The sequence below is a fragment of the Phoca vitulina genome, unplaced genomic scaffold (assembly GCF_004348235.1).
Source record: "Phoca vitulina isolate PV1807 unplaced genomic scaffold, GSC_HSeal_1.0 scaffold61, whole genome shotgun sequence".
In the NCBI taxonomy this organism is placed as follows: domain Eukaryota; kingdom Metazoa; phylum Chordata; class Mammalia; order Carnivora; family Phocidae; genus Phoca; species Phoca vitulina.
In genome coordinates this window covers 8,569,941-8,594,873 of record NW_022589764.1, presented here as the reverse complement: position 1 = coordinate 8,594,873, position 24,933 = coordinate 8,569,941, and the positions used below count along the sequence as shown (strand labels likewise).

At 52.0% G+C, this 24,933-nt stretch overlaps 1 long non-coding RNA gene across 1 annotated transcript; it reads right to left on the bottom strand.

Moving 5' to 3' along the window:
• Positions 1–4,358: 4,358 nt before the first annotated feature.
• LOC116623804 lies at positions 4,359–14,577 on the bottom strand. The gene is made up of 3 exons (XR_004297764.1): positions 14,267–14,577; positions 14,084–14,167; positions 4,359–5,592 (listed from the first exon to the last, which is right to left on the bottom strand). It is a non-coding gene; the product is annotated as an uncharacterized LOC116623804 (long non-coding RNA).
• Between the last annotated feature and the right edge of the window lie 10,356 nt (positions 14,578–24,933).

The following is a 24,933-nucleotide window of genomic DNA, read 5'->3' as shown; positions in this document are numbered from 1 at the left end:
TCCCATCTTCACCCAGACAAAGTACAAACCAAATATTTTTAGATGCACGAGGTCACAAAATTTACCTTCCATGCATCCTTTCTCAGGGTAGGAAGCTACCAGAGATAATGCTTCCAAAATGAAGAGTTCCATCAACAAAGAGGGAGGCATGTGGTCCAGGAAGCACTCCACTGGGGGGAGGGGGGTGGCGGGCACAGAGGGCGACCAGACAAAGCTGGATGGAGCAGGTCAGAAGCTCTGGGAACACCGCTTCACAAGGTACGATAGATAGAATCCCTGTATCAGTCAGGAGAGGCTGGGCCATCCTGCAGAACAAACAACCTGCAGATCTCAAAGTTTTATTTCTGGCCATGCTATTAGCCCATAGTGAGGCACCCAGGGACCAGCAGGTTGATGGAGCAGTCTCTCTAGAACATGCTGGTCATCATGTCAGAGGGACAGTGAGAGCACTCACCCACAGGTGTCACTCGGGCCTTCTTTCCCACACGTAACATCTATTCCCCCCCCCCCCCCACAGTGGGCCTGCCCCACTTTCATGAGCCTTTCAAATCTGGATCTAGAGGCTAGGGACAGGGAAATCTGAGACTGAAGGATGACAGGGATTTGAGGCGAGGGGAACTGCAGTGTCCAGTTCCAGCTCCAGGACCTCTGTAGGAGGCTCAGTGGTCTCTTCATGTGTGTGGTTCATGTGTAGCTGGCTCATACGGTTCTTTTTAGTCTAGAAACCTATGACCTAAAGAGGAGTTGCCTGTGCCCTCCACCCCCACCCCACTCCTAGCCCCGATGCAAAATCCCAATGCACAGTGGTAGAAAGGGACAGAATAACACAACAAACACCCTGATTCAGAAAGCAGAGGAGTGGGAGAGTCCCAGTAAACTGTGTCCATAGCAAACCTAAAATCCTGCTCGGCAGGTATTTTCCCCCACCCAGGAGTGAGGATATTCCTGGAATCATCCCAATCCTGCTGTCTGGGAAGGCCTGGCCAGTGCACAGTTCTTTGGAGTCTTGCTTCACCCTTGGGGGTTCTTTCTTCATCATTATCTTCCTTATCTGCACAGGTGGGGGTGGGCATGGGGAATACACCCTTCTTGGGAGCTGGGCAATTTCCAGCCCACTTCCATCTGTAGAAGGGTAATCGTAAATTCCAGCCACAAATTCTATTAGTCCTTGTACATAGTTTCTTTGGCACTACTACTTCTCTCAAAAATTTAGTTAACTTCTCTTCTTTTTATTCTTAAATAATTATATTTTTAGAATATTTTCAACAGGACATTGATGTAAACATGAGGAAGACAATAAATATAGTCTGTACCTCTCATTTAAAAACAGGACAGCTGTGAGAGGCATTTTAGGTATGATTTCTTAAGATACATAGGCTCTAGAGCAAACAGAAAGTTTTTCCCATTTCAATCCATATAAGAACGCAACAAAATTCAAATTTCAATGTTCATGGCTACTTGACTCTGGTGAAAATATTATAACCAAGGAACAACTGTAAAATATTCTGCAATGACAATAAAAAAGTAACTATAGATGGTGTACTTATACAGCATAAGATATATATTTAAAGGTTTTTTTTAATGCCTTCGAACTTGAGAACACCAAAGAGACAGAGGAACAGTATCAACTTGCAAAGTCACAGATCTGGAAATGTCATTTCTCCATGGTTTCACTAATGTGTGTGCATATTTTAATTTGTATTTCTTCCTTCTGTGTCCTCCTTATCTGTGGTGAGTCTCATGACTGTTCTGGAGAGTCCCTTGTGGTAGCTTTCCTCTGCGATTTAGACAACCCTAGTCAACACTTGTATACATTTCGTGGCCTGGCGGCTGAGGGTATAACATTCTGACCCACATCAAAAGGCTGAACTTCGTTGATTTTTTTTAAAGATAAATTGTTCTCATTTTAAATATTACTAACTGATTAAATCAAAATGTAGTTAACTTCTTACCTAATCTGTTTGATTCCAGTTAGCTACATTGTCAATAGCCTCTTTCCAGTGCTTTTTGATACATGCTTTTTTCTCTCAACTTAATTGCAGTTTCCTTGAGCCTCTTGATCTTTGATGGTAGAGTAATACCCTTAAGTCTCTTTTCTCTGATTTTTCCAAGTTATCCCAGGTGACAATTTACCAAATACTCTATCACTGGATACATGATGGCTATCCTTCCAGCCTCCACCATCAGTTTTCTCTTTGCCTTCATCAGCCCTGAAGCCAATGCAACAAATCTTATTTTCTGTTGCAGCAACACCCCACACTGGTTACTACTCTCTATCAGTCAGGAGCAGCTAAGTTATGTTATAGTAACAGATGATTCCAAAAGTTCTGTGGCTTCAAATACCAAAACTTTAATTCTTAATCCATCGAGGATTGGCGGGGGACTACTCTGGGGCATGATCACCTTCATCCCAGCACCCAGATCAATGGGGCAGCCATGCTCTGGAACACTGACAGTCACTTCTGTTCATAATGGTCACAAGGACTGCCCTACCCACAGGGAGCCAGGTGCAGCCCCATGAGGTTCCCAGAAGACAAGAGCTGAGCTACTGAGCGAGGTATTAATACTTTCCCCAAAACCTGTGACTTCCACAAAATGTGACTTCTGAGGCTATTGAGAAAACTGGCAAAGAGTTTGGGGTTGAATTAATGGTAATTACATAGAAAACTAAGTGAACAAAAAAGAAAGCAATCAAGAGCTCCAAAGAAAACAAAAGGAGTCCATTGTAGTTGAGCACTTGGCTCAGTTACAGAGGGTATTTTCACGAGAATACCGAACATGGAGCATTGATCTAATGAACTGTTCTATGTCACTCTAATGGGGCCTTTTGAGGAGTGCACATGGGCAGAAGAGGCAAGAGGAAAGGAAGCTAAGTCCACATCTACATATGGGGAGGTAACCGCCAGCACCCCAAATGGAAAGCCCAAGAGGTAACGATGTGATCATGCTGCGGCAGACAGAGTTCTAAGATGCCCCCAACATTCCAGTCCCCAGTCTACACATACCTCCTCCCACAGAGTCAGACGCTAATGCAGGTGTTTCTGCGAAGGCATTTAACAGATGTGATTAAGGCCCAAATCAGTTGACCTTAAGATGGGGAGGTTATCTGGTAGGCCTGACCCAATCACATGAGCCTGTTTATCTGGGTCTGGGGGTCAGATATGGGAGGTCAGAGAGATTGGAAGCATGAGAGGGATTTGAGGTGGGAGAGATTTTATGTTGCAGGCTTTGAAGATGGAGGAGAGGCTATATGGCAAAGAACATGGGTGGCTGAGACTGGCCTCCAGATGATAACTGGAACTGGGGACCTCAGCCCTACAACTGCAGAGAACAGACTTCAACCACAATCATGTGAGCTTGGTAGAGGGCCCTGGGCTCCAGAGGAGAATATGGCCTGGGTGATGCCTTGATTTTGGCCTCGTCAGAACCTGAGCAGAAAAGCCAGCTGGCCCATTCCTGGACTTCTGACCTACAGAGCTGCCAGATCACAAATGGATGTTTAAAGCTGCTAAAACTTGTGGTAATTTGTTACGCAATAGAAAACTCAAGCACGCGCTGTTTGAGTTATAGAAATAATCAGGGAAAAGAGGCAAGGAGGGTTGTCTCTGGGATGGGGGAAGGAAGGCAGGGAAGTTGAGGGATTGCTGTTTCATAACAAACCTTGCACCTTTAAGGTATCTGCATATATAACTTTGATGGAAGGACTAATCACAATTAAAAGATGTGTCAGACTCTCCATGAAACCTTCCCTGGAGGGCCACTGGTCTTTGCATACTATACCACTGTTAACTCACATGGTAGATAAAAATGTTCTCAAATCACAGCAGTGATTGTGATTCTTCCCTCCGCCTTTTCCTTCGGAAGGAATGATCCAGACACCTTGTGGACAGCTCAGACACTGACATTTTTTGATTATGTACCTTTAGATGGATCAACACTAAAAAAAAAAAAAAAAAATGTGATGTTTTCTTTTACTCTCCTCAAAACTTTTCCCCAGAAAATTTTTCATTTGTCAAGAGGAGAACTTTGGAGGTGGTTTTGGAGAGAGACTTAGAACATTTGTAATTTGAGTAAGATTAAATCTATTTTCAAGGAAAAAAAAAAAAGATGTCAGACTACCAGCGCCCAATTTCTGTAGAGTGAACGCTTGTGTCCCTCCCCATCAAATTCATAGGTTGAAACCTAACCCCTCATGTGAGGTGGGGCTTTAGGGAGGTGATTAGGTCATGAGGGTAGAGCCCCCATGAATGGGATAAGGGCCCTCACGGAAGAGACCCCAGAGAGCCCCTTTGCCCTTTCTGTGTTGTGAGGACCCACCTCTATGTGAGGTTCATATCTATGAACCAGGAAGTGGGTTCTCACAAGACACAGAATCTGTGGCACATTGATCTAGGACTTCCCAGCCTCCAGAACTGTGAGAAATAAATGTCTGTTGTTTATAAGCCACCCAGGCTGTGGTATTCAGTGATAGCAGCCCAGATGGACTAAGACAGCAACAAAATCTATCCCCAGTTTCTATAGCAGTGACTGACCCCATTCCCCACACACCTGTGTAGTTACATGTGGCCAGGTGACCAGGTTCTGAGTGAGGGAATATGAGTGGAGGGGCTGTGGGCTGCTCGTGCCCTGGGGCTTTTAAGAGGGTGGGTTTCTAACCTGTGTGTTCTCTTTCCCCTTCTGCCAACTGGATGATTATGACAACAAAGCCCTCAGGGATGATGGAGCCACCAAATAGAAGAGACAGGGACCCAGAAATCTGGCCAACAGTGCTCTCCTGGATGGTCACTGTATTTGAGCCACAACAATTCGGGGCCTACCTGTTACTGGGGCTTAGCTTGCCTTAACTAATGTAAAAGCGCAAGTGAGAGGAAAGGATGGGAGAAAAACAAGCAAACGAGATATGTGTAGAAGGGGCTCGGTGCCAGGCAAAGTGAGGGTTGTGCTTTGTTCTACAGTGTTATTCTCTAGGGTTGGCTTCTTCGTGGCAGCCAGGCTGTGGGGTGCCCACTCTGGGCATCGTCCTCCCTACTTCTCCTTCCCAGGGTGGTTACTGCCTCTAAATCCTGCAGCCATGGCCCAGAGCTGGGCTGAGGGTGGCTGGGATTTATCCAGGACCATCCAGTGATGTCCTCATGCTCGGGCCCCCCACTCACAGAAGGCAAGCAGTGTCCTCTTCATCCAGCCCAGTCCAGGGGTCACTCGCAGGCTCCTGTCTCCTGACTTAGTCACAGTATCATAAAGAATTACTCGCTCCAGGAGGACTTTGACCCTGAGCTTTTGCAGCCCTCAAGTCTGACCATTTCAGAGTTGGATGGTTGGATGAAAAACTTCTGACCCAAACCTCATCACAGTCACTGATGGCTTGATGAGTGAAAAGGAGAACAAGCCATTCTCTGTTGTATGACATGGGGGTGGGGTAGAAAACTGTTTTCATGTCCCATCTCCCAGTGGTCCTGGAGTACAAAATAATTCATCAGGTCCTAAATGATGAAAGCCGGCTTCACATCTGGTGCACACTTACAAGGCAAAAGATTAAAACCAGAAATGCTTCTGAGACCAGCCATCGAAAGACCGAAGAGATATTTACAGTGTCTGCAACAAATGTAGGAGGAAAGCATGTTAAAATGATGGATGGTCCCTTCCAGGCTTGCTGGAGCAGATGGCTCTCACTCCTAAACACGGCAACTGACATGGGATCCCGCCTTCCTTCCTGATAATCTGGGAGGATCTCTGGTTGCCATGATAATCGCCTGTTCTGTGTGTCCCCTCCCAGTCTCACCCCTTGGTCGTCTGCTGTTCGTAATTTGTGATCCTTTCCCTGGGTGGGTGTTCAGGGTCAAATGCTGCATTTCATCCTTTTGACACGACTCGGAGATTCCTGCCAAGCCCCGGTCAGTACCTATAAGCCCCAACCTTGGGGAACACTTCAGAACTCCCCTGACACATGGACATGCTACAAGGAAGGTGCCATTCCTTCCCATTTTACGGGTGAGAAAACTGAGCCTCAGTCGGCTTGAGAGACCCCCCCCCCCCCCCGCCCCGCCCCGGCCACACATACCAAGATTCAGAGCCCAGAGCATCAGCCCAGAGTTCTTTCACCTCATGTTGGTGTCCCCACCCCCAGCCTACGGGAAGCTAGCTAATTAATGTGGGGATTTATCAAATCAATTAAATCAGAGCAAGGCTGGTCCATTCTGAGCTCTCATGGAAATCCTGTCTAATGAGTATTCCCATTAATGGGATTGGGAGGATTTGCAATAGACAATATAGGATAAGGCTGTCTTTAATTCCTGGCTGTTTGCATGCAGGACTTAGGTGAAGAACAGGAAGGGTGGTGAGGTTTAGCTGATAGTATACAAATGAAGCAGGATTCTTTTATGCTAGTACTCCAGATGATATTGCTTAGGCATCATTAAATCCCAGAAATGGGGGCCGGAGACAATCTCCTGGGTCATGCCCACCTGATTCATGGTCAGGTGAGCTCTTGGGGCACATAGGGTCTGTTGTCTCCTCTTGGGGGGGGGGGGAAGAACATTCATCCATCCTCCACACCTGCCATATGTTCAGTTGGTTTTCTGGGCTTTGGGTTTCCTCTGTAGGATAGTAAATCAAGAGAGTCAGTAGCTATTATACCTGGTTTTAGAGTTAAATTAGTTGATTTAAAATATCTTCAAAATGTAGTCTGAGTTGATTCTGTGTGAGCCTCTTTGAACTGGAGCTTCCTGATTTGGTATTTGGTATGAAACTTCTTTCACAGGTAAAACAGATGGCTGTACAACCAGGGCTATTGACATTTCAGGAAAAAAGAAATGTTCCCCCCCCGCCCCGCCATCCCACCCCCGCCAGGAAAAGGAGAGGAGAAGTTGAAAATGAATTAGTTTAATCTCATTACAGGTAACTTGAGAGCAGCCAAGAGGCTGCCATCTCTGATCAGAAATCATTTCCTGGAAGTCCAGAAATAGTTTCCACTGGAAACTGCTGATTAAGCCCCTTTGAGTGGTCTGCCTTGGGTCTGGTGGGTGATCATGAGGTAGGCCCCCCAAAGGCTCCTCTCCCAGTGCAGGAGGATGCCCCTGGGTCTGGGCTAGCCCTGGGGTCAGCTACTAGACAATCGCCCACTCCACTTCCCCTCTGTGTCCAGTACCTCAGCTGTACAGCCCCTCAGGAAGCAGGTGCCCAGGGAATGGGACAATTCCTCATCCACATTCTGTTGTCGCCTTGAAGTCCCCCTTTAATGTCATGGTGAGGCAGGAACTCTTGGACTGAGAAGTCTGGACTCGAGCACTGCAGTCCAGACTCCCAGGCTGGCCAAGAGTGGGAGGGGCAGGTGAGCAGCCCACTTGCAGACCCATTCGGGAGGGGCACACACTCTTCTACCCACCGCACCTCCGCCACGTGCTGGTGACACAGAGGTCCAGTGGTGCAGGCGCTGCCCCTGCCCTTGGGGAGGCCTGCAGTGCCAGCCAGGAGGGACCAGGGATGCCCTGGGCCTCCAGGACACTGCCAAGCTAAGGGGAGCCCGCACTTGAAAGCAGACATTGTTGCAATATCACAAGGCAGTTTTAAACATTATTGCAACATTGTTGCAGCTTTTTAAAAAATGGCCTCAAAGTTTTTGACACCTCTCCCATTGGATCTGGACAGCTCTTGACTGCTTTAACCCATTGAGTACAGTAGAAGGGAAGGTTTGTGACTTCTTGAGCCTCCATTCCTTCCCCCCAGCTCCCACCTGGCTCTCTTGGAGGGTACTTTCATTCTCTCCCTCTTGGAGCCCTGAGCTTCTGTATAAGAAATCCAGCTGCCCTGACCCTGGTGGCTGATCCCCACCACAGCGCCAGGCATGTCAGTGAAGAAGCATCTTGGCAGTCGACCCTCAGGTCCTCCAGCCTTCCAGACCTCCCAGCCGAGGCTCCAAACACTGGTGAAGCAGAAAGAAACCATCCCTTCCAGGACCCGTCAAGATTCTTAGCCCACAAATCAACGGTTGTTGCTTTAGAGCATTGTGTTGGAGGTTGTTAGTCACACAGCAATAGCAACTGGAAGAAACATGGTTTCTTTAAACCAAGAAATGACTGGCCTAGTGCTCAGATAAAAATGATCTCTTTCAGTCCTGGGAAGGGGGAAACCAATGATGGTAGCCTTTCGTTGACATCTGGACTCTGGGTGAGCTAAAGGATATCCAAGGGGACTTATTCTGTGTTTGACTGAGGGACTCACTTGAGACTCCCCTGGCGCTCACAGCTGCCTGGTAGGTGCACTCAGGGACCCCAAGTGGTGAGCTCTCTGCCTCCTCAGAGCCTCCTCTGACAAGAGGGGTGAATGCTCAGCTCCATGCCATGCATCTGGCACACAACCCATTTAGGGTCCTTGCAGCCCAGCCTCCTCCTCAGGAGAACGACTGGGACTCTGGCCATTCTAGGCCTGGCCCCTCTGACACATTCTTCAAAATTCCATGTTTCCATAACTTCCTTATTCATTATTTAATTCCATTACTTAATTTGAAAAACACTGAAGAGCTGATGATTGCTATTTTCTCTAGGAAAAGAACCATTTCTTTGCTCTTCTGCCAACTCGCGCATGTAGAGACCGTTTTTCTCCCTATTTACTTGTTGTGACAGCCACTGCTAATTATTTACTGTATCGACCAGCTCTTGCTGCATAACAAGGTAGCCCCAACCTTAGTGGCTCAAAATAACAATAAACATTTACTATGACTCACAGTTTCTGTGGATTTGGGAAGAGCTAAGCTGGGGGCTTCTGGCTTGGGGTCTCATGGGATTGCAGTCATGACGTTGGGACTGCAGTCATCCAAAGACGTGACAGGGGCTGGAGAATGAGACTCACAGGGATTTCCCAACATGGCTGGCAGGTCAGTAACAGTTGCTTGTGGGAAGCCTCCATTCCTTTCCACTCGGTCCTTTCCATGGGGCTGCTGGAGTGTCCTCACAACATGGTGGCTGACTTCCCTGACCCAGAGCGAGAGGTCTAGAGAGAGAGCCAAGCGACAGCTATCCTTTTTTCTGATGTCACTTCTGCCACATCCAAATCATTGGCTCTTTGGTGACTTGCTAAGTCTGGCCCAGATTCAAAGGGGGTAGGCATAGGGGGCGGTGGGGATTAAGCTCTACCTTTTTGAAGTGAGAAATGTCCAAAAATTTGGGGACATATTTGAAAACTACCATACTTACCCATTATTCAGTGTCCATTATCCTCTTCATCCTGCAATTTTATGCTAAGCAGCAAGATGCCTGGCTAAAAGACTACATTTCTAAGCCTCCCCCAAAGCAGATGGAGATTAGTGAGATGGATGTAGAAGTTGTTGGGTGAGACTTGCCAAAAGCTTTGTAAGAATGGGAAGAAACAGCTAGCATTTGCCCTATCCCTCTTCCTCTTGCTGACTGCTCCGGATGCAGATGTGATAGTTCGTGCTCCAGCAGCCATTTTGTAACTATGAGGCAGCCCCAAAGCTGAAGGCATATGCTACAAATCAAAGAGAAAACTGAATGGAGCCTGTGTCCCTAGTGACATCATGGAACCTCCCATAATTTACTTGAATTTTCTAACACTGAACTTCTTTTACAGGGAAGGGTACTGGCAGTTCTTGATATTTATACCAGGTTTACTAACAGAGGAACACAGATCCTAACTGATAAATTCATCATTGTTCTTTCTTCAAACCTGGCTTGCACAGGACTCATCATTGTATTTCTGGGCCCTCTTTCTACATGATGTTCTTCTGCAAATGGGGTGGTCTGCTTGGTGTTTGTAAGTTAAGTTCCTGAGTGAACTTATTGATTCAGATCATCACAATAATCCATTTGGACACAGCCTCTCATGTCAGACTAAGTCATAGGCCACCTAAGGATGGGGAACTTTGGGGTCTAGGCCCACTCCTGATCCAGTCACCTGCGGCCTCTGGGGATAGGTAACATGATGTGGTTTCTGCCTGGGGAAGAGGGTGAGCGGGGAGTGGTTGTGCTCCACTGTGGGAGAGAGAGGCTGCCAGAGGGGAGCACTGAGTCTGTCATCATATGAGAGGTCCGGGTCTGCCCCAGCAGGACCCTTGGGTCATTCAACAAACCAGGTCACCTTCATCACATACAGCTCCTCTGATTTCTGAAGCCCATTTCCCGGGGGTATTTCAGCTCTTCCCACCTGGTCAACCAGAACACGTATCTCCTGCTCAGCCGTCCTGGAGCACCAGAACTACAGTCAGGAGTCCTGGATTCACGTCTCTACCCCACCATCCCTTTGTGAAACTCATTTGAAATAGAAGTTACTATTGCTCCCTAAAAACCACCCAAAACTTAGTGGCTTGAAATAACCATTGTAGTCCATTTCGTTCACAACTCTGCAACTTGGGCAAGACTTAGAGAGGTTGGCTCCTCTCTGCTCCACTCAGGGTCAGCAGGGGCGTCTCCACTGTCTCAGGAGAGCCCACTTCCAAGATGGCTCCCCCACATGGCTGGCAAATTAGTCCTGGTGGTCCACTGGGGGCTCAGCCTTGGCTTGGGTTTGGGGCCTTGATTCCTCTGCAAGCTGGCCTCTCTATAGGCTGTTGGGGCTTGCTCCCAGTATGGTGGGCTGGCTTCCAAGACCCAGCATCCCAAGGGATGGAAGGGAAAGTGCATTTTTATGACCTGGCATCCAGAAGTCACTCAGCAACACTTCCCACCAGAGTCTGTGGACTGGGGCAGTCAAAAGGTCCACCTAGATTCAAGAGGAGGAGACATGGACTCCACTTCTTGATGGGAAAGTAGCAAGGTTCTAGCAGAGCATGGGGAATGGGAGAGATTATCGTGGCATTCTTTAGGAAGTACAACCCGCCATGGAGAGTAAGTGTGCCTGAGGCCCTTCGTTGCTAAAGTTGGAAGGTATCTGATTCCACCGCAGTTCATAGGACCTGGGAGAGGCCAGAAATGCCACGGCACAATCCCCCTTCCTTCCTTTTGGGAAACCGAAGCTCTTTTTTGAAAAAGAGATATTTTTGTTCTTTTTAAAGATAAGCTATAATTTCACAAGTGCCACGGTGAGATATGCCTCCCCTACAGAACCACGGGCAGTGTGGAACTGGGCCCATCAGGGGAGGGATTTCTGTGGTTGAAGAGTCGGCTCCTAAGATTGCACCCAAGGCCACTTCCCAGAAGGAGGTGCTGAAAGTGACCCCCACTCAGAGTCTTGCTGCACCCTGGAAATATCCCCCAACGGCCTCCGATGCAGAGACAGGGAAAAAGATCCTACAATCTCTGACTTTCCCAGCCTCCCCCGGAGCTGGGCATGCCTCATGACTGCATTTGGACCAATGGGATCTTAGGGACCCATGGAGAGAAATACCATGTCCAAGAAACCCCCATACAGGGAGAGGTGAACCCTTGCTGCCTTCTGCTCTCCTGGCACCCACCACCCATGACCCAGAGTCTTGCTTTGCTGGAGCTTTAGAAGCTGCCATGAGGGTTAAGGAGCCCCCACACCCACGTTGCTACTTCCCTCAGGGCTGCTTTTACTAGAGGACATGGAGCTCTTCTCTTCCTGAAGCAGGCTGTGCTGGGTTTTCTGGGACACACAGACTCACTCCAGTGTGATTCCTGGACCAGGCAAGGCCTCTCCACCAGGAGGCAGGAAGCAGAGCCCTCCGGGCCTTGCTGCCTCCCCTCCCCTATTGGGAAGGCCGAGGGTGACAAGTCCTGGGGAAGGGGGCTCCTGGGTGGCTCAGTAGTTAAGCGTCTGCCGTCGGCTCAGGTCATGATCCCAGGGTCCTGGGATCGAGCCCCACATCAGGCTCCCTGCTCAGCAGGAAGCCTGCTTCTCCCTCTCTCACTCCCCCTGCTGTGTTCCCTCCCTTGCTGTCTCTCTCTCTGTTGAAAAATAAATAAATAAAAAAGATTCTGGTAGCTTGACTCCAGAGCTCATACTTTAAAAAAAAAAAAGGTTCCTGGGGAAGGACTACAATTGGACTAGTGCCCTTAAAAGAAGAGGAAGAAATTGGAGAGAGCTCTTTTTTACTCTCACTACCATGTGAGGACACCGCAAGAAGGTGGCCATCTGTATGCCAGGGAGAGAATTCTCACCAGATGCCAACACCTAGATCTTGGACTTCCAGCTTCCAGAACAGTGAGAAATAAATGTCTGCTGTTTGAGCCACCCAGCCAGTGGTGTCTTGTTAGAGCAGTCAAAGCTGCCTGAGATTCCCTGTGATGCCCGAGTCAAGATCCCACTGCACAGGGGGGACCCAGCTCTGAGAGGCAGAGTGAGCCACCCGAAGGCCACAGCCAGGACCTAGGTGAGAGCCCTGTTCAGATTCCAAACCCAGTTTATAAGTGAGAAATGCTTTGGGCTGCAAGGAACAGGACCCAGCCAACAGTCACATAAACAAATAGAGGTCGCCCATAATCAGATGTCAGGAGGTAGGCCTTCCCACGGCTGGGAGAAGTGGCTCAAGGGTGTGGACAAGGGCCCAGCTTCTTCTCCCTGAGCCTCCACCCTCCTTAAAGCGTTGGTGTTCTGCTGTAGAGACCCTGGCCACAGCTCCGGGTCCACAGTTAGGGCTAGAAGCCAGGGGAGGGTGTTGGGAGCCTATGACTTATACTCTCTGTGCAGCAACGTTCCCTGAAGACTTTCGCTTCATTTTGCTTGGCTACACCAAACAACAGGGGAGACTGAGGAAGCGAGTCTCTGACTTCCCTGTTCTTGCGGTAAGAGGCAGCATGGGACAGGGGCCGAGGATGCCCAGCGTCAGCCGCCCCCAGCATCGCCTTACAGATCCTGTTTTCTGATTCAGACTGTCGCCTTGGCACAGTCTGGGGGACTCATTCAGCTTTGCAGTGCCCGGTAAGATTTAGTTGGATACCTAAGAAGTGAGCATGCTCTGATGTGTGGGTGTTTATGTTCCTAGTGGCGAGGGGGCGAGGATGAAGTGTTCCCAATTCCCGGCCTCTGGCCTGCTTCAGACTGGCAGGGTTTCCCTGATGAGGGCTGATGGCAGCTTTCCCAGAGAGCCGCAGGGGCCTGGGATTTTCAAGCTCACCTTGAGCTTGGTGGAGGCAACTGTAAGCCCACGGAGCCTCCTCACAGGTGGGACGGGGCATCCCCTGGATCTAAAGGGAGCACACCCTCTCGTCCTTCTTCCCCCAGCTGTGCTGCACGACTCTAGCTTCTCCCACTAAGATGAATGGTCCTGCACAGGATTATCCTAAAGCAAGCCATTGCTTTGAGAGAAGCCCTTTCTATACAGCTGTTTCCTGGTTCAAGGCACTGCCCCGCACACCCCATGGGGACTCTGGGGGGTACTTGGCCCCTCCCGTGCTCTTACTGTCCCGTTGGTTTACCCGTTAGTTTCCCTATGCCGCTCATATCATGTCAAGGCCTCACCGGCCACTCCCTGTGGGCACATGGGTGCATTTCCATCTGTGGCCCGCACAACCCTGCCCCTTCAGGTAGGTTAGCTGGAGACCCCTACAGGGTTAAACGTCTCTCCCGGAAGCCAGAGAAGCTGCAGCGTTCTCATGTGGAGTACAATTGGCAAGTTCATTTAGGTCCATGAGTGGTGGCTGCTGGGAGGCATGGAGGTGTGGCTCCTGAGCTAAGTACCCAGGGTGCCCAAATGCAGAGGGAACTCATGCCTAGTGCAGACAGAAGGCAGCAAAGCTCGGTGGGAGCATGAAGGGGCATCCAGGGAAGCTGAGATGTGTGCAAGGCTGGGTGGGTTAGCGGGAGTGTGTGGGTCCCTCGGGGACAGAAGGAAATTTGGGTGTGACAGTAGAGGCAGCCCAAGATCAGCAGGGTGTGCTGGGGGGAGGGGGAGGGCAGTGCTCCAGGAGGCAAGTGACGCCTGCCGATGGCATGGGCCCCAAGAAGCATGGCAAGAGCCGACAGTCCAGTCGTGTGCTGGGGGAGCCCCGACATAGGCAAGAGCCTCAGTAGGGGCTCCCAGGTGAGTCCAGTGTGCTGGCCCAGGCAGCTAGATGCCATGCAGGGGTGCGGAGGGGGCACAGGAAAGAGAAAGAAGGTTGAGAAGCTCAGAAAGGGAAAGTGGAAAAGGAGTGAGGGGTGGGAGGAGCCTCAGGGATAGCCAAGAAGAACAGACCTTGAGGGGATGGGTCCTTGAAACCTCCGCTCTGCTGTGTGATGCTGGGCCGCCTCGGGAACCTCTCTGAGTCTGTTTCCCCATCTGAACAGAGCAAAAAAAACACCTGCTGTGAGGGGAGCATCAAATAACGTAACATTTCAATGTGGGTTATGGCACCCACCATGTGGCAGGTGCACATACCATGTCAGTTATCTTCCCTCCTTCAAATCTGGGGTCACCGTTGGTCACCAGGTGACCTGGAGACCTCATTTCATCAGGTAGGGTCAGCCCCCTCCCTCCGGTGTTCTGGGGGAGGCCCCCGGGCATCGGGCTCTGACCGCGCGGCCGTGTCCCTGGCAAGGACAGCATTTGCACCGAGGAGCCTCGAGGGCTCTGGGCGGCGGCACTGGGAGCAGATGCCGGCAGCTGCTGCTTGCCCCACAATGTGGCTTTTGTCCGCCAGGGTGGCCGTGGAGGCCGGGAACGACCTGCGCTGGGGCTGGCCGAGCACAGCCCAGAGCTCTCAACAAAGCGGCTTAGAACGGCTGCCCCCAGGCTCTGGGCAGTCACTTTTGTTATGCAAACGAAGGAGGCGGTTCCCAGCAATCTCTGCCCTGGGCACAGCGGACCGTTTTGTGATGCAGATGAAGTGAGGTCTCCAGGCCCCCACCCGCCCGCAGTCTGAGGCGGGGCGCTTCTAGACCCCGATCTTGCCCTGCTCCTCCCCGTTGTGCTCCGCAGCTTGGCTTAGTGGGCACTGCCCGGTGCACCATGCAGGGCCAGGGCTGAGCTCTCTAGGGGACTCTCAGTCCAGCCAGGAGGTGACAGGACCAGAAGAAAGAAGCAGAGGCAGAAGGACATTACCTCAAACTGTGCAACCACCCGGGAAGAATGAGACCAGGCAGCTGGGAGAGGCCCCTCTGAGCAGGCGCCCCTGAGGCTGAGCCGGCTAGGCTGGGGACGGTGTCTGGGGTGGACGGACTCATCGGCAGAGGGACTGTGTGTGCCAAGGCCCCAGGGTGGGCCACCTGGTTCCAGGGGGGAGGCTGGCTGGTGTGAGAAAGGCCCATCCATGGACTCATGGGCACACGGACCTTGAATGGGGTCCCAGGGCTGGGCCTGCCTGCCCAAAAGACACATACTACAGTGATCTGGCAAATTTCCAAATTTCTCTGAGCCTCAGTTTCCTTGTGTGTAAAAGGAAGAGAGGAATCACCTCTCTCACAGGGTTGTGGAGAGATGAATGAGATAATCCAGATACAGTGTCAAGTCAGTGCCTGGCCCATAATAAGCATGCAATGGGTAATAACGATGGACAGCCATTTGGCAATATTTACCAGGCTTACAAATACATACACTTATTTCCCAATAAGGCGACTTCCAGGAATTTATTCTACAAACATTCTCCCATGTGCAAAATGACAAATATTCAAGGTTATTCTTCAAAGATTTGTTTGTAGCAGCCAGAGATTAGAAATCACCCAACTGTCCATTTGCAGGGGTGGGTTCGATGGATTATGGTCTGTCCGTGCATATAAGAATTCTCTTCAGCTTAAACAAGAATGCAGATGCTCTCAGGTACGGACACAGGGGAGCTGACTGCGCAGGACCTGGGAAGGGTAGACCAGCAGCCCGCACAGCACCCGCGGAGAGGAGTGGGGCTGAGTGCGGCCGGGCCCTAGGCTCCACGGGGCCCAGGGAAGAGGGAGGGCGTGCCAGGAAGAACAGTGTGCAGGGCCAAGCCGGTGGCTGGTATCCACACACACACCTGGAGGCCGACATTGACTTCTGCAGAAACGGACCGTCTTGGAGCGAGGCGGTGCACACAGCTCAGCAGTGATGGAATAACACAACCAGTCACCATAGCAACAACCAGCAGTTGTAATTTACAGCAGGCGGGCAGCACCTAGTGTACAGGGGAAAGCTCCGGGTCCCCGGCCGGGCTTCCTCGGGGCAACACCTCTGTAGCCCTGGGTGTGCACGTGGCCCCGTGGGGTGACTCCCGGGCCTCAGTCTCCCCAGCTGTAAAATGAGGATCTGACCGGCGGCACACCTGCGCCTCCGTGCCTGGGAGTGAAAGGCTGGGAGGGAGTGGAGCATGCTTCAGAGCAGGCGCGGGACTCCACTGACGCAGAGGCTCTTAGCCTCCCACGGCAGCCCCAGAGGGACAGCTTTGTCCCTTTTCTGGTCCCTATTGCCCTCATTAGAGTCGGCTGTGTGCAGCCCTGGATTCCTGCCACCAAAGTATCTTCCAGATAAATAAATAATGACTACAGAAGAGGAAGAAGGCAGATTGCATTTCCTTTGGGCAAGAGGGCTCCCCAGGGGGCCTTCTGCAAGAACACAGGTGTGGGTCCCCTGCTTTTCAAGCCCCTTGCCCCTGCTCCCCTCCCCCAGCCCTTCCAGCTTGGAACCCGCCAAGTCATTCTACCACCTCCGTCTCCCCAGGAAGGCACCGTCCAGACCACTGGCCTTGCCCCATGGCATGAAGCCAACCTCCTGAGGGCCATCAAGAGCTGCGTTGGGTGGGCTATGCTCAGCACCTTCCAGGCCTGACCCTTGCCGGGAAGGGCAGCAGATGATCTCTGATGTGTCAACCCCAGCCCAGTGGACAGCCCCTCCTCTGTCCCCTGTCCAGGATGCACAAGGCTCCTTTTTCCCTGTTGAGACGGGCCTATAGATCAATACAGGGAGCAGGCAAGGATAGTGGGGCCCTGGTGGAGGGGAGCACCCCAGAAGGGCCTCTGTCTGTACTTCCTTCCTCCCCACTTGGCTGCCTGGGGGACGGGCCAGGCTGGCTCCAGGCTTTGGTCCCTTGCGCCCACTTCCTCACCGCTGTCTCACGAACACCCCACAACTGGCTCATCAGGCCTGTCAGGGGCCTCTGGACTTGTCCCCACTTCCCTTCAAAGCTCCACCCTCTCTGCCTTGCTGCCCTCATGCAGGCACTGGGGGCTGCAGTTAGGAGGGGCTGGGCACAGGTGGTCAGCAGCTTAGTTCTCAAACGAGGAGCAGGAGGGCCAGGAGGGCGAGCCGCACTCCGTATGCAACCGTGACTACTTTAGAGCACCTTTAAAAAAGAGTTAAACCCAGGAGGAGAAGGAATAGTATAGGAAACCCATGTGACATTCTAGGTAAAATGAATCTTACGCAGGTGGCTTGGCAGGATGCCCTCTTGGATCTTATTTGCTCTCGGGTGTTTGGGGTGGCAGGTTTGGGGAAAAGTCTGAGACGCCCCCGTCTCGCCATGGTGGGAATTGGTATCCCCTTCTTTCCCAGACCACCTGTGCTATAGCACATGATCACCAATCACCACAGACACAGTTTTGTCTCCTGCCAAGGGATTTCAGGGTTGGGCAGAGCGGTTTTGAGTGGTGAGGCTCTGTCAGAGCCCGAGGTCACCTGCCTATTCTCTGAAGCCCCTCTTCCAGCCAGATGGGCCTCGGCAAGGTGCGGGGCTCTGGGTCCCTGGCATAAGCAAGCCCTTGGCTTGACTTAGGGGCCAGTGGGGCCCACAGGCATGTTTGGGGATGGTCTCTCTCTGCTGCACAGCAACTCCAAATACATCCCTCGTGGTCTTGGGCAAACAAGACTATCTGGCCAGGCCTGATGACAGAAATATTGTGAGAAATTAAGCATCTGTCATTTAGATATTAGACTCTATTTTAGGTTGAACCTCTTTAAGGATTATGTTTCTTTCATCCTCAATGCCCCCTCTCAGCGTGCTCCTGAGGGCACTTTGAAGCTTTTGGGACAAGCATGCAACCTCTTAGGGTCCCGGTGGCCTTGTCTGAAATTCCAGGGAACAGGCTGGGAGCCCTGCTCAGCTAGATGCTTACAGCTCCCCGTGTCCAGCTAGTCCTGGGGAATTTCCTCCATTTCTTGGTGCCTCCCCTCCACCCCCTGCTTCTGTCGCCCACCTAGGTCCTAGAGCTAATGATGCTCAGGGCCTTCTGATTTTGCCTGGACAATGGGTGTTGTAGAGGGAGCAAGGTGCTGGAGGCTTCTCCACTCGTGTTGGACAGAGAAAACCCTGGCACCCCCCAGCAACAAGGCCCAGAAACAAGTGCGCTCCATCTCACCTCTGGGCCAGGGACCAGGCAGGGACACTGACTCCGAACCAGGCTGAGGAGGCTGAGGCCACCCTGGCACACGGCCCAGCCACCCCAAGGCTGGTCGAGAGTCTGTTCTTCCACTCCCCCCCCCCCCCGCCCACTCCGTGTCCAGCACGCCGGCCACCCTCTCCTGGTGGGTGGCCTGGCTGCCTCACACTCCCAGAGAAAATCCAATGACTCGACTGGCCTAGGGACCTCTGCACCTTGCGTGTTTTGTGCGTGACCTTGCTTTTCTCCCCCAGCAGCCTCCGCTGCCCAGATGAGAAAAAACAGGTGACATGTGCCTCCCCTGGCCACTTCCCAGCCTCAGCCCTTCCTCTGGCCTCCAGGTACTCGAGTGAGCACACCTGGAACTATAAGTGCCCTGCTCTGGGGAAAAGTCTGGGAGTCCTGCTTTGCAGAAGCTCCTTCCTGGTGAGTTGGACTCAGGGCTGGGTTGAGGAGCACCCGTAACCCTCCAGCGAGACTGCACATTGCACTTGGCACAATGCACCGTGTCTCCCAGCCCTCACACACCCTGTTCCCTGGTCTGGACAGGTGACACAGCCCCTGGACATCCTTTTTCTTTCCTGGGGGCTTGCCCTGCCCTCCCGCTCTCCCAGCAACCTGTGCGGTCCCGTATGGCTGTGTTTATTCATTTGCCCACCCGGCTTCCTACTAAAGCCGTGAACTTCTTGGGGGCCACACTGGGCGCAAGGGTCCCAGCACGGAACTCACAGCATCTGGTGAGGGCCTGCCCACTGCCTCTGCCCCACAGTGCCCACCGCCCCAATCCCCATCAAGCACACAGAAAGACCCAGACTGGGCAGTGAGGGGTGGGGGTGGGGGAGGGTAAGATGATTTCCAAGCCTAGAAGCCGCTCTTCCCTTCCCTTTCTCTGAGTAGGGAGGCAGCCACTGTGAGTTCCTGTGGAGCCTGAGTGAGAGGGTGAGAGGCTGAGAGGAGCCCTCAGAGCTGCAGGCCTTTCTGCGCTGCTCTGGGCACGTCCCCCTCAGCCACCATTCCTACCCTTATCCACAGAACTGAAATGGGTTAAAATCTTGGGAGAATCAGGCCCAGTTAGAAAGGCCTTCCGGCATTTTTTTTTTTAGAAAAAAAAGCTTAATGCAAATCCAACTCGAAGAGGAAACAAACCTATTTGAGAGCTTTTTTCCCTAATTAATTAAACTGCTGCGTCATTCAAAAAGAAGAACCAAAACAGCATTTGTTTCTTAAACACTTCAGTGAATGAAAAGCAATGTTCCTGCTAGGCCTTCTTAGGGATAACCCCACGCCCTGGATGTTCCCTCCAAATGGCCTAATCTGGTAGGGGCCAGCCTCGGGCCTGAGAGAATCTCCTGTCAGTCAAGTCCCTGTGGACCCACGTGGCTGCAGGGTCTCCGGCTGCAGGGTCCCAGAAGGATCTTGCAGCTGGGCAGCCGTGGCAGATGGGCCACCCCCTCCTGTCCACCCCCACCAGGCAGGGGATGAGGTCGGTGCCTTCGGGCTGAGGGGCCTCTGCTTCTCTCAGGTCAGGCTAAGTTATCAGAGGAGAAGCATCTCCCTTCTCCTCAGTACTCAGGCAACTGTGAAGAGTCCCCCAGCACCACCTCATCCTCCAAGGGAAGACCTGAGGAGGGCTCTCCCTGCCCAGGGTCGCGACACATCCTGGCTCCCGACTCTGGCCCGACTCCCCCACTCTGCTTCCCCCAGGCTGGTGGGGGGCAGGCTGTGCAAAAGGCAGGGGAGGCTGACAAGGGTGGGGGCGACAAGGAGGACATGCACCCTCCCCTCTGGGCACACACTCCATCTATACCTTGCTCAGTGATTCAGTCATAAGCGAGGAACCTCAATAGTCAGTACTCTTCCCACTCCAGAGGGGAGAAGGCCCTGGGTGGAGGGAAACCCCTTCTCCAGTGCCAGCTTCTGGAAACTCTGGAGCATCTCATACCGGGGACCTCCCACAGAGGCCCGACTGCTCGCCAGCGGCTCTTCCGCAAGGCCCCAGCCAGCCTCTGCCGGCGCCGTAATGTCAGCATCTGGAAGCTTCATGAACCAAATTTGTTTTGAAGAGGAATGAAAATAGGGTTGCCAATTTTTTATTTTGTCCATTAAGGGTGTCATCACAAAACCACCTCTATCTACTGTAATCATTTCATTTTATTTATTTATTTGACAGAGAGACAGCGAGAGAGGGAACACAAGCAGGGGGAGTGGGAGAGGGAGAAGCAGGCTTCCCGCGGAGCAGGGAGCCCCATGCGGGGCTCGATCCCAGGACCCTGGGATCATGACCTGAGCCGAAGGCAGATGATGCTTAACGACTGAGCCACCCAGGCGCCCCTGTAATCATTTCATTTTTAAAAAGAGGATGTTTTTACGTCGGAAAAAAACCTTATATTAAAAACCGGGTATATTCAGCTTTATAAATATTGACCAGGCTGCCCTCATTGTCTTATTTTATCCTAGACCAGGGGCTCTGTTGGCACCCGCCCCCTGCCCCGAGGCAGGCTGTGTCAGTCCCGCTGAGAGGCCTAGTGATGGAGGCCCTGCGAGTTTGGGGGCCTGATGGCCAGGCGCTGTTGCAGGTTGCCTCTTCCCCAGACACAGCCCCCACGGTCCCAGGTGTGATTAGGGGCCGCCGGGCCAGCCCAGGTGTTTCCTGGAGAGCCCCTGGCCCAGGGCCCTGGAGGCTTGGGCTGGGCGCATCCTCCCTCCCAGGCATCTCTGGCCTCCACGGCTGGCACCACCGGCGGCCAGAGCTCCCCAGACACGCGGCGCATGTTCCCAGCCAGCTGCCGCACAAAGCTGCATTGTGGGCCTCCACCTGGCTGGCAAGCACGTGACCACAGAGGGTGGGCCTTGGGCCGGACGGGTGTGCCCCAACGCCTTCCTTCTGATCAGGACTCTGCATCCTCACATCTGACCCCACGCAGCTGGAGCCTGGCCAGGCAGGGTTTCGGGGGACCATGGAAACAGAAGAAAACACAGAGTTGTAAAACAAGAGAGGGCCTCTTGTCCAGGGTGTGCCAACTGGGCTCCTTCTGGGGTCTGCTTGGCACCTAGGCCCTGACTTGACTCCAGCCTCATCCCTTTGTCTCTGTCACTGGCCCCTTCTCCGTGAGAGGGCCTCTGAGCCCAGTGTTCTCGGAACCTGGGCCCTAAGGCTCAGAGAGGGGCTGTGGGGTCGCCCCAGCCAAGGGTGCCCTGTGGGGCAGAGCCAGGACCAGGGCCTGCCCCCAGCCCAGGGCTCCCATACACTCCCTCTTCCTTCCCAGTCCACAGGTGGTTCTGACGTCGGGCCCCCAGGCTGGGCCACACTTGGCTGCAGGGAAGAAAGGGAGCCCTTGAACCCAAGGCTCCAGCCACCCACATGTGACCCCCCAAGAATATGGCTTTTATACACATAACAGAAAAGAGCAAGAATGCTCTGCCCATGTCCATGGACTCCTTCCCTGAGCGCACAGATCTGCTCAAGACTCTTACAAACTGAAAAACAAAACTACAGAAAATACCCAAACAAAAAAGCAGAGCCTCTCCCTTGGACCCACCATTGCGTTCCTCTCCTTCCCAAACCCTGGACTAATGGGGAAATGGTTGGTGTGTCGAGGCATGTTCTACTAAATGGGGTATGACACCATCTAAAAAAGATCCCGAAAGAATATGGAAAGCATGTACCTCAGCTATTTCCCTGAGAAGTTCCGTCTTAGTGAAGGAACTACCATCCTCCTCCTGGCCCAGACCGGACCCCAGGGTGTCCCTCTAGAGTCCTCCCTCCCCTCATTCCCTGTATCCATTTATCACACTGTACAGGGACCCCTGCCCCCTTCAGAGCCCACAAGAGAAACCCTGTTCCAGAGCCTTCCTCCAGCTGTGCCCCTCCCCACAGGCCCAGGGGACATGCTCGCTCAGAGCCTCTGCCCCTTCTAGGCCATGTAGCAGGTACCAGGGACCTGGAAGTTCCCTGCCAAATGCCCCCCACCTGCTTCCTGGGCCTTCCCAGGGTTGCTTCTCCGTAGCTGGGCACACCTGTGGGCCTGGGGTTTCCAGTGTAGGGAGGAGTGTGCTGGGTGGGGAGTGGGAGCAAAGGGAATGGGCGAGGCCCAGGCCAGGGCTACTTCCTTGGGCTTACAAGGGAGTCTAGGAGGCTACATTTGAGCCTGGCTTCCCGGGTGCTTGTGAAGATGTGAGCGCGTCAAGGTGAATAGATAGAAAGCCTTTCATCAGCAGAGTATCCGGCTGGACCCATCACTTTCCCCCATTAGGACGGAGAGCAGGTAAACTTTCCCTGATGCTCTGCCCTGCAGGCATGAAGGGCACCTTGGCCCTGTAGATTTCAGGTCTGTCGCCCCCTCTACTGGCATTGTTGCCTGATCTGGGGGCCACTCCTTCCCCCGCCCCCTTCTACTTGTGCTGACAGAGAGGTCAGGCCCTGCTCCTTGCCTGAGGCTCTGCATGCCACCAGAACAGCTCCAGTGAGGAGGAACCTCAGGACCGAGCTCCCACCGAGCACCCTTCCCCTCGTTTTCAAGGCACGTTTATTTCTCTTGGTGGTCATCATCCCCACCAGGTTTGTGAAGTGACCTCCCCTCTTTGTCCCCACCACTCCCTTCTCCCCACCCCTGGAGAGCACAGTGGGTTGCTTACTCCCCAACATTCCCCCTTTCCTTGCTGTTTTGGGTCTATTTTGATTCAGGTCCTCCTCCTCTGGCCAGTGACTTGGGGATCCGTCCTGCTGGGTCATGGCTAGCCATTCTGCCCTCATCCCCCTGGCCAGGGACCGGTGACCTGTCCAGCCAATGAGATGTGAGTCAAAGTCCGCTGGGAGTCCCTGGGTAAGGGTTCCTCTCTGATAAAATAGACTCACCGAAAGAAATGGTCTAGCACATTCTGCTGGGCTTTGCCATGTCAGGATGTCACATCTTTTACCAGCTGAGGGTGAAGCCCCACCCTGAAGAGGGCTGTGCAGGGCATATGGCACTTGCTACTGCCCTTGTCCCTCCTTGCACTTCCCGCCCTGAGGGGCTCTGTTCTGACTGCTCCATCCCGCTTGAGCCTGGGGCCTTGCTGCTCACTGCCCAGTGCAATTCTCACCCCCCCTGCAGAGGCTCCCCCTCCCCGGCCCTACCAGGGGCAGTCCACCCTGTTACACTCGGCCCCCCACAATGTGTCTCTGGAGGGTGGGGGTTATCTCTTACCCAGCGCCATGCCCTGCTCCCCACCACCCCTGTCCCCACGTGCCAGCTGCAGACCACATACATCCAAGAGGGCTCCACAGAGTTGGCTGGAACAATGCATTTCTTATAAAACGTCCACGGGTGAACCTGCCTGTTCCGTTGTGCAATATCCTTCAGGTCCGTGAGGTATTAGATTTCTGAACTAGGAAAACATTTCTCTCTCCCTTGAGATTAATTAACAGCTTCTATTACAGGCCTCCAGTCTCCTATGCACAGTTCCAGAAATCTAAATATTTCTGAAAGCCAAGACTTTTTCCGTAAGTTAGTGGCAAACGCATTTAGTGGCAAAACCTTACCTGGTCAGATATAAGGATAATTCAAGTCTCAGAATGAATATTTATATATTTCACCACACAAAAATGAGTATGCTTGCTAATGGGTTGCTGCCCCCGATCCTGTTAGAGTATTACTTAATATACAGTATATACACATTTACTAATGGCCTAAAATTCAAATGTTCTGAGTTCAGAAAAACATCTTCCCCCCCAGGGCTTCTGATAAGGAGTCATGAGACTGTGTTAGAAAGCAAGAGCTTTGCAACACACTTTATTTTTCTTTTTTTGCCCTGGCTGCCAAGAAAGTCAAATTTAAATAATTAAACTTATTCACAGCAACTAGCTTTTGTCTAAAGTTTCTTAGTACAACTATTCTGTCCTTTTATAACTTGTCTTAGAAAAATTATCTGAGCAGGGGCGCCTGGGTGGCTCAGTCATTAAACATCTGCCTTGGGCTCAGGTCATGATCCCAGGGTCCTGGTATGGAGCCCCGCATTGGGCTCCCTGCTCCGCAGGAAGCCTGCTTCTCCCTCTCCCACTCCCCCTGCTTGTGTTCCCTCTCTTGCTGTGTGTCTCTCTCTGTCAAATAAATAAATAAAATCTTTAAAAAAAATTATCTGAGCAATATAGCTTTCTTGAATTTGTGTCTTTTGTTTTAGCTGGCTTCACATTATTGTTTTTAAAGTGAAATGAATATAAATTTATTGCGAATGAGTGAATCCAGAGGGTTCTGTGGACTAATGGGACAGATGGTCCCTAATGTCCCTATCTGCCATCCTGCCTCCTAGGGGGTATGGATGAGGATGGGGCTGACATGATTATGGATTCTTTCTGTGCCTCACCACATGCCCAGGGGAGACAACAGACACTCCCCTGCCATCCCCGATGACCTCCATCCTTGGTGGCTTCTCGGTCAATCCATCCACTCTTGACGTATATCCAGCCATCACCCAGATGCAGGGACAGCCCACTTGAATCAGTGGAGCAGATAGCTTGCTTATAGATCTGCATTGTTGACAAGCTTCTCCTGAACACTCCCATCAGATTCCTCCTACCAGGGCACCTCAAAAATAATGTTTGCACAAGTCATACATTAGGAGTCAATTTTCGTATAAAATTATTTGTGTGGATATACAGATAATAGAGTACCCGTGCTTATTTATTACAATAATAATGAAGACAATTGCTAAATGATGGAATTATGGGTGATTTTTTTTTTTACTTGTCATTATATTCTAAATTTTCAATGATGCAAATTTTTATTA